This window comes from Capsicum annuum, chromosome 5 (genome assembly GCF_002878395.1).
Source record: "Capsicum annuum cultivar UCD-10X-F1 chromosome 5, UCD10Xv1.1, whole genome shotgun sequence".
Lineage (NCBI taxonomy): Eukaryota > Viridiplantae > Streptophyta > Magnoliopsida > Solanales > Solanaceae > Capsicum > Capsicum annuum.
In genome coordinates, this window is record NC_061115.1 from 129,743,275 (window position 1) to 129,753,561 (window position 10,287).

Below are 10,287 nucleotides of genomic sequence, written 5' to 3' on the forward strand. Positions count from 1 at the left end.
CCCTAACTCCATGAAACTCGTGCGAAAATCAACCCATTTTAAGAAGTGAATTTGTGGTCAAAAAAATTAGGAAAATCAAACTATCTTTGCCCAGGGTTACTTGCATCCACCTTACCCAAAGGGAAGAGGCAGTTGTTGACACCTAAACTTTATCCTCCACGACTAAGTTTAATCCTGAGTTTCTTCGATTTTAAATAAAATTACGATATTTATTTTATTTGGATAAAACTTTTCAAAATATTTACGTACATAATTTTATTATTTTAAGGAGCGAGTATATATTCTCGTATTTTTATGAGATTGCATAATTTTGTTACTTAAATGATTATTTCTATGAAAAAATTAAATTTTAATTAAGGACTATGTTAAAAATTAATTCAAATGGGTAAAGTAATAATTTAAATATAATTTATTCTCAAAAATATTTTATTTGAAAAATATGTGTTTGATTTTACTAAATTAAGAAATGTGGGATTAAATTAGTTGATAATTCATTTCAAATTTTTGATTTAATTTATTAAATTTTAGTTTAATAGAAATCAACTTGCCCACAATTGCAATGCAATTGGCCAATTGATTTTCAACATGATTATAATTTAAACAAAATTAACTCAAATTTCAACCTACGGCTATTTATTGAATAGTCTAATGCCCATCCCTTTTTATTCCATTAATAAAACCAACCCATTTCCCTTTGAACATTGGGCCAACTGCCCAAGATCAGCCGGCCCACACCCCTCTTACATCACCCCAACAACCCAATAACCCTTCCCCTTCCTTAACCCACAACCAGCCTAAAGCAACGATTAACAATACAGACCAGCAGCCCAATACCAGTCCACCCCGACCCACCTCTCTTTCTCACATTTCAATCCCAAAACCAGCCCAACATTCCACTCCAGCACCCCCAGCGAACTCCATATGCCTTTGCCAGGATTCTCTCCCTTACCTTATCTGATTTAAAACATCAACAGCATCGACCACAACAACGTCCACAATGATTTACACCAACAACGGCCATAAACAAACACCGTATCAACTCCAACAACACTTCAACGACAACAACCCTGTAGTCAAACTAGCTCTTTCCATTTTTTTACCCTTTTACCCCTCCCGTATAGCAAAAATGGCTAAGAATTTCATAATCTTTCCCCTTTCTCAGAACATGTTCATCCATTTTTGGGTAAGGATATAATTCTTCTTTGTCTCACCATGGACTTGAATTTCTCAAAAAAATAGTTTCAAATTCAAATTTGAAGTCCATATTTTTTAAATTTGAAACCCCAATTCTTTTCCCTATAAATAAACATTAGAAGTTATAGGTGAAGGAGAGGATTTTCTAGGGGAAAAATTTGAGGGTTTTGGAGGTGCGCACCTCTAACCCTGCGTAACCTAGAATATTTCAGAACATTCTCAAAGTCTGTTCCAAATCGTTGGAATTCTATTAAAGAATTGAAAATCCGGTGGTGGAAGTTGCAACGTGATAAGCTCGTTTGTTTCGTTTGCTGCCTGGAGAAAGGTGAACACATCTTCTTTGTTTTAGTGAATTGTTCTCCATCTTCTTCTTAGACTTCTACGGTAATCGTAATTGCTGGGACTATTCGCTGTAGAAATCTAGGATTTCATTGTGTGTTTCTTGCTGTTTCAACAATATAAAATTCACTGTGATTAAGAATGAAGTGGTGTATATTGATTAAATCTTGAATGTCACGTTTTTGCCTTGTTTCCACTGTTTATACATCGTAGGTTATGTTTCAGGTTTTGTATATATAATGTAGAGTGCTTTGGTATGATATCCTAGTTGTTCCATCTTTTGTAAGTGGTGTTGTTGACTTCATATAGTCGACTGTGGTCTAGCCTTTATTATTGTTTCTGCTAAAAAAATGTGTATTCTGATAGCGAGTTTTCAGTTGATGAATTTGGTGGCTGGTGTTGTGATCTGTTGCTTGACCCTCACATCTGTACATATTAATCATGCACCTTTAGTGTTGAGGAAGGAAGCACAAACATAGTTGGACATGGTTCTTGTGGATATATTTGTAATTGTTGGGTTGTTGACGCACAACGCATGGTTGCCACAATTTTGATAGATGCAATATTTAATGAAGAAGTAAGCTTTACAATAGCTTAATTTTCACAAAAATGTCTTTTTAAGTTATATTAGTACATTCTATGAAAGCCAAGTCTTGAGCTTAATCTTGGTTTTGAAATTTTATAACTTTGTCGCCACTTTTTTGTTGTATAGCTATCTAACACCGTGAGTATTTGATTCTGGTTGGTATGTGTTTTACTTTATGCTCTAATGCTATTTATGCCCAAATATCTTTCTATAAATCAAGGCTTTCAAGTTGTTGACTATGCACGATAAATGATATATCATGTTTAAATATATTATTAAAAGTAGATAATTTCTATCCCTCTTCTCACTTCGCCTTCTTTATTTCGTATGCACCACCTAATTTAATTTCAACAGGACGATAATTGTTTAAATCATTGCTTGGATTGGCTGCCAAATTTATCTTTTTATTGCTTTATGATTGTGTTTTCAAGTGAGATAGTATAATCTTGAATTTTATGAATTCTAGATAATGTGAGATGAGAAAATCATATTTGATATCTTCTAATTCTTTCTCCTCTAAATAGTTGCAACAACCTAAATGGGACCTCCTTTATTCAACATGTAAAGAGACTTAAGAATTTTTTTATGCGCCTGTAGATTTATTAAAATGAAGTTCTACTTTGTAGAAAATTATGAGTATTTTAATATGTGTAAATGACATGCTCCTCATTTTTCCAGTTAGTATATCATTAATTAGTCGTTTGCTTGGGTATTTAAAATTTTTCACTTGTTGATTGTTTGGGGCCATTGTGCTTTAATGTTTTCACTATACAGTAGTTAGCCTCATTTTACAATTACATGATTTTGTCTAATCCCTAATGGTGCTTCACCTTTTTTCCTGTTTCGTTGGCTAGTTAAGCAACATGTTTATTGGAAAAAAAGAGTTTTAATAGGTAGGATTATTCCTTCCCTTTACCAACTCCTTATCTCTTTTTCTCTTTACATGAACTCTTTCGGATGAGTCCAATGGGACTCTCCATATCCTTGCATTCGAAAGCCGTTGAGTCGAGCCTCATTAAAGTCCAAAAGTAAACTGATATACACAGGATAGCACCAGTATACAAGCTGGTATACGCTGATATACAACATGTATACACAGAAAACAGTAGCTGCACATTATCACACAATTTATGATGAAAGTGGAGGGGAAATAAGCAGTCTTCGACGCTGATATACATTGAAAAAAAGTTGGGAGACTTAAGCTGTTGATATACAACTGGTATACACTTCACAAAATGGAACCAAAGTCCGTAATTTAAAGCCCAAAAAAAGAAGCAGCTTTGTTAATGGGCCACTAAGGGACCAGTTTCAATTCTTGTATTATTTTTTTAGCTTGTATTTCTTATTTGTATTAACTAGCTTTTTAATCAATTAACCTAGACAAATTCCCTAAAGTGTTGCCATTTTTATTGTCTTAGTTTTCTTTTTACTTAATTCATTATTTTTTTGCCTAATTTATATTGTCTAAAACAAATTAAATTGGTTCTTTTGATCTTCTCCTTAAATAAGTCTTTTAAAGATTAAGTATTTTATTTAAAAATGGCACTCGTTATGTTCATATAACTAATAGTCTATTTGGGTTAAAGTAACTTTCATCGAATTCAAGAAACTATTTTTTTTTGTAGATTTTATATTTTCATGATTAATAAGCACTTTTAATTTAACTCTCTTAGCATTTCTTCCAAAAGAATTTTCTATAACATAATCGACTCTTCTATAATAATTAATAATAAGAAAATAATTTCATTATCTCCTTCTCCTACAAACGCAAAATTCCTTTTCCTCGTAAGTTCAAAAAGTTGCAATTTAGTTTAATTCAAGTGGAATATTTCTCGTTTGAATAAATAAATGTCATTTTTAAATGTTTAAATAGATAATTTTAATATTTTCTATAAAATTAAGTCTTTGCAAAATTATCCACTTTTTAGTTAGTCAAGTTAGTTCTTTTTGGTAAATCGTTAAGCGTGCGCTCCTAAGTGCCTCAAAAACCTTCTTAGGGCGTTAATTGAATCCTTACCTAGTTTCTCTAGTTATAAAGGTTCATTTATGTTTTTAAACCTTTGAAACCCCTTTAAGTTTTTTCTTGATTTTTCCTATAAAAATCAAGTGGTGACTCTGTAAATTTCTTAAAATTATTTTAGAATTTCCTTGAATCCTTTGAAATAGTTTTAAGAGGTCAAAACCAAACCATTTTCTCACCAAAAGAAATTCGAAAAAAATAAAACACCAATGCATGACTGACGATGTGGATCCACAAGGTTGATGCCCCGAAGGACGAGGATGTCATGCCTAACTGACGGGGGACCCCTCATAATCTATGGTGGCATCGAAGGTTTGGAACTTAGGAACTGCTATTAAAGACTCATGCCTAATTGATGAGGGAGCCGCCATCCCTGTGTTCACTCAGTGCTAAGTCCTACTCCCAATTAAATGATACTGGTATTATTATTTATTTAACATGATATGGTACTGTACTGATAAATGCTCAGAATGAACATGGTAATTTGAATGTGATAATAAAATCATGGTCTGACTAACTTGCTACTTGAAAATAAAATTATGTAGAAACACATAGGTATCGGATGTTTATAACCCGCCAACACTAAATAATCACAAAAATACAATAATAATGCTTAAAATAGTAGTATGAAATCATAGTTCAAAGATCCAAAACATGAGACATTTCAATAGCCTGATAAATTACATAAATTTGGACATGGAGATGCTTTAAAATTAATAGGATAATAATTCCACATGATTTAGTTCATAACTTGATGACTTAACATATAGTCAATGGAGTATGACATGGAAAATGGAATTCAAAACATCAAATAGCTTGATTCACCTGGGAACACATGTTGACATTGCTTGAATTCACATAACTAAGGAAAAAATATGGATTAAAATTTATAAGTTGCATGGGTAATTTCATAAAATAGGATAAAATTCATACTTTTAAACCAAAAGAGGGTTTTGGGGCTCAACGGGTGGAAGGAACCCATTGATGAATACCTCACATTCCTCAACGATTATATTCTTGAAAAAGGCTTGAACTTGAGAACTTAAACTCTTGAATTCTTGGGAGGAGAATCTTGAATTCTTCCTTCTTGGAAAGGGGGAAGGGTTTCTACGTGAGTTATTTTGATGATAATGGGCAAATAATGCCTTTTTGGGGCTTTAATTCGTCACTTGGGTGCTTGGGGGCAAGGGGAAATGACTAAAACGCCCATTGGACTGTTACTTATGACTACAGAAAAAATATCCTCTACGTCGTGGAGTCTAACGCGGGCCTAAGGTACGTGTCACGTAGCTATCGCGGACCCTTACTGTTTCTCACAAAAGTGGTCATAACTCTTTGTCGAGTATCAGATTAAAGAGAAATTGGTATCGTTGGAAAGCTAATTCAATTATATATAATTTGGTGGGTCTTGAGATGCAAAATTCCATATATGTAAAAAGTTATACACGTTCAAAGTTGACCCTTGTAGAATCAAATACCAAAATTTGGTCGAATCAAAGGCTCTTAGCTCAATTTTGCTCTAAATGATTCATGTGAACATTTTTTACCTAATAAGCACTCTTCATACTAAGATAATGATCATGACAAATGTATTCAAATAAAAATCATGGGATTAGAGTTTACACACGCAGGAACGACAGTGCAATGTCTAGCCCAAAAGTGTGGGTGTTACACTTTAGGACAGACTGAGCTACATAGTCCAGGTTAATGATTTTAAAACTCTCATGTTCATGACCCTTACCCTATACTGACATCTTATATATGTATATACGAATATGTGCATGTGGTTTTGATTGATTTTTGATATGACATTATTTTATCACATTTCCTGAGTTACATTCAATGCTTATCCTATTGACCATCCTAGGATGATACATTATTTCATGATGTAGAGTCCGAAGATTTTTTTACTGCTCCTGTACATCATTGCGTGGATTAGCATATCTGTTGTAGTTACTGAGGAGTGCATTTCAGTGGTGATGAGGAAGATGCCAAAGGAGTTGAAGGACCCAAGTAGTTTCACCCTCATATACAATTTGGTGATAATGATATGGTCTATGCCCTTGAGTGATTTGGGGCAAGTATAAACTTAATGCCTGATTTTAGGTGTATTTATATGCCTAAGCACCATAACTTACCCATATTTTAGTTAAGTTTGGAGAACAAAGTGCCTAGTTTCTTATGTTTTACTCTACTTCTATGTGATTGAGCTAACCGATGTGATTAGCATGATTTCAGGTATTAAGGAGGTAGATGGAGACATAATGGGACTATGGAATGCGAATGATATATGACACAAGAGAGAGTAGCAGTTTGGATCAAATATGGCGCCTAGAAACTATGTCCAAGACTAATTGTCATTTATAATTAGTTTAGGGACTTGAAAGACAATTATGAGAGAAAAGATTATTAAAAATACTTGATGCTGAAAATTTATCACTATTCATTATTCTGTATCAGTTTTTGAAGAGGAAAAAGCGCGGCTTAGATTGGGAGAGAGAGAAAAATGTTTTTTTTCTCTTGTTTTCACTATTCGCACACCAAGATCATCTTCTAGTTTTTGGTATGATGAATATTTCTATTGTAACTCCCATTTTATTCATGAGTAGCTAAGTTTATTAGTTAGGGTTATGGAAGCCTTGTAACATACAATCTATTACTTTGGGTTTTTGACTCATCATGTATTGATCTGCTTATATCATACTCTCTTCGTTTATCTTGAATTCTCGTGGTTGCAAACATAGAGGATGTGCCTTAAAACTCAACTTGTTTGAGAAAGGTTGAGGTTCGGAAAAGAGAGTAGTGACAAGAAAATAGTATTTACAACCCCTATTTCATATGTTAATGCCTTAATAGGATTAACAACTTGGAGATTTCGTATTGTTTTTGTAAACACTTTTGATTCGAGAGAACTAAAGTGAATTAGTCCTTGATGGTTGAGAAACACTAGGATTATGTTATTAAATACAATATGTTTCTCTGTAAGCATGATACATGTATGAATTCGTAAAACCCATAGTTAGAAAGTATTGAAAACTACAAGGTGGACATAACCTTAGCTTGCTATTTCTCTGAATTCGAATACTACTACACATATCTTATCTTGTTAAACTGAAACCATTAATTTGTGAATTGAATCAAATTCCCCCTTTTTGTTTTATGGAAACGAATGATTAAAAGTCAACTAATCTACATACAACATAATTAGCACCATATTCTCTGTGGGATTCAACCCCAACCTAGTTGGGTTATATATTTGACAACGACCGCTTACACTTTCGTAAGAAAGTTATAATTTGGGCGTATCAATGCCCCCTATTGGTGTTCAATACTCTTGGTTTGGGGAATCTGAGATCATGTTCTGTGGTTCTTTAACTGGTGGATAGGACAAGAGTGCATAAAAAAATGAAACATTGAAGATGTACTTATTAAGGTTAGTAAGTTCATTAGTCCTGCTGATTTTATTGTTCTTGATTTTGATGCAGATGACAAGGTACCAATTATACTGGGACATCTATTCTTGGAAATGGGAGGAGCACTGGTTTATGTTAGAGAGGGCACTCTCAAAATGAGTCTGGACGATGAGGAGCTGATCTACCAAGTATACAAACCACTCAATCCTTGTTTACACTATAAGGATTTGTGCATGATCACAACTATGAAAGTAGATGAGTGTGGGGTGGTGGAATGAAACCACCAAAGACCTCTTTAAACTAGCTCATAGAGTTGCCCAAACTACCTCTTAAGCCTAAAGTTGAATAACTTATATGCCTGAAAAACCTATTGTTGAAAAAAAATCCAGACCTTGAGAGTACCCACTCAAGAGGTCAGAAAAGAGTGAGAAGATGGCCTCCAAGTAGGAGGAAAATAATGAAGAAGAATGGATGAAGAGTGGTGATGTGGGTCATGCCGCCTCATTAAATCAGGCGCTGCTTGGGAGACAACCCAAGTTAAGAGAGATATTTTACATTTTGTATTTTAGTTTTTATTTGACATAGTTTTTATTTTTGTTGAGTCACAAATTGAAGGAAAGTACAAGTACCAAAAATCTAAGCTAAGAAGCATGGAAAAGATTGGGTGTGGGGTCCACCAGACCTTATTAATGACTAAAGATGCTGCTAGCTAGGCCTATAGGCCTCAAGGAGTATTTCTATCTCTACTTTTGAGTTATAGTTTGGGGAAAAAGTATGTTTCTAAGTGTGTGGTAGGGAAAATTCCCATGGTTTAGGGTGAAGTGGTGCTATAGGCTCTTCATTCTTAGTTGTGTTTTTAGTTTTTAACTAAATTTGTAAAAATTAATAAAAAAAAATTTCTTTGTTTGTTTTGAGTTTTAGCTTTTGGTGTCAGTCAATACGTGCACACTTTATCCACCCCTTGGTTTTTCTTTTTCGATTCTTTTATGAGGGACGCTCATTGAACCTAGTATCCCTTTTTTGTTTTTAGGAGTAAATTTTAAAATTTGTGTTAAGAGTAAGTGAGAAGTTCTTGCTAGTGCTATGTGTGATTACATGATGTAAGTGGTCTCGAATGTGAAAGCATGTTGGTTGTGTTGAATGACTACGTTTGAGACTTCTAGGTTCATTTATATAAATCTTGTGAGATCTGGGCTTAATGTTGAATTCGTGCTATTACTTGGTTTAGAGTCAATAATGATCCTACTTAATTTGAGCATGTTCCATGTTTGATGTAGCCTTTTTGTAGATTCTTTATTGCATATTGATGTCTAGAACTTGCCCGATGCGTGTGCAAAGAGAAATAATAGGTGTTAGGTTTAGGAGATGATATAAGCATTTATTTAATAACCATGCTTCATACCCTCTATTGTTTACCCTTGTGCATAATCTTAGTTGATCCTATTGAGCCTTAGCCTATTTCTTTGGTAGCCTCAAATGTAGCATGTTCCCTTTCTTTGATTGATCGTAATTTGATTCAAAGCTCCTAAGTGCTTTAGTTGAGTAATTAATAAAGTTAAGGAGTGTGAAATTTAAGAAGGAAAGTGACCCGACCCGACCAACGGTCTCGTCGCAATGGGCATCCCAAGTCCAACCAGGACCGAGGACCACCCCCTGTTACCCAACCCAACCACCATTAGCATACCTTGAGTCGGTTGACTACCGAACATATAACAAGATAGCATAACTGGACAAGGACTGACTTTAGGATAGGTATATTCCTAGACCAACCCTACAAAGTTATCTCATCGCACCAACCGCGCCAACCATATCGAACCAAACCAATACCGAAACAAGGTCCATAAACCAAACCATAACCAAATAAGTTCCAAAACATAATATGATTAATATCAAAATGAAATACGATGGAACAGTAAGAAATTATGTCCAATGATGTCGGCCCCGAATCCAATGCCAATATTAACACCGACAATAATACCGATCTCGCCCATTCCAACCCATAGTAGTACCACAAATCCTCTAACTAAAAGATTAAGACTATCCGGTTAGGACATGCCTGATGAGTGGTGATTTTATCACTCATTTGCACTCAACTTTCATGCACACTACCAAGTTTTGTATAAATAAATAAGACATAATCGTGATTTAATGCACTAATATCCACATTTTGTAGGCATAGAGTTGGTGAGATAGAAAGATATGGATAGAAGCTAAAAGAGATCAAGTGAAAGTAAAAAAGTGCAGCTGAAGACCTGGAGCAATCATCAACCCCAGTTACCACGATCGCGGGCCAGCAGTTGTGGTCACGGTCAGTCAAGATAGGATATAAAATGCGATCGCGAAACCATACCATGGTCGCATTGGCCGTGGTCACAGACAACTTCATGCGATCGCAGCTAAGCAGGAATGTTACCCAGGGCGGTGTTGTAATTTCACTTGGCTGAATCCCAAACCTTATATAGGCAAAAACCCTTTCTTCTTTGGGTATTTCTTACCTCATAGATATTTTTGAATTGAAACAAGAAACTTAATTAGGCAAGATTGTAACTAATTTTGGAGACTTGAATTCTTAATGTTTTGTGAAGGATGGATGCTTTGGATAATTCTTATGGTATATATTCCTCTACTTTGTTCATGAGTAGCTAAGTAATTTAGTCTTTGGATTATGTTGAACTAAAATGTATTTGTGTGTGGGTGTTGATGTGTTTACATGATTTCTAGTTGTTGAGTATGGA

General features: G+C 34.5%; 1 long non-coding RNA gene across 1 annotated transcript; it reads left to right on the forward strand.

Annotated features, from left to right (window-relative positions):
* Window positions 1–828: 828 nt before the first annotated feature.
* Window positions 829–3,513, forward strand: LOC107870797. The gene is made up of 2 exons (XR_001674440.2): window positions 829–1,519; window positions 3,117–3,513. It is a non-coding gene; the product is annotated as an uncharacterized LOC107870797 (long non-coding RNA).
* Window positions 3,514–10,287: the final 6,774 nt, after the last annotated feature.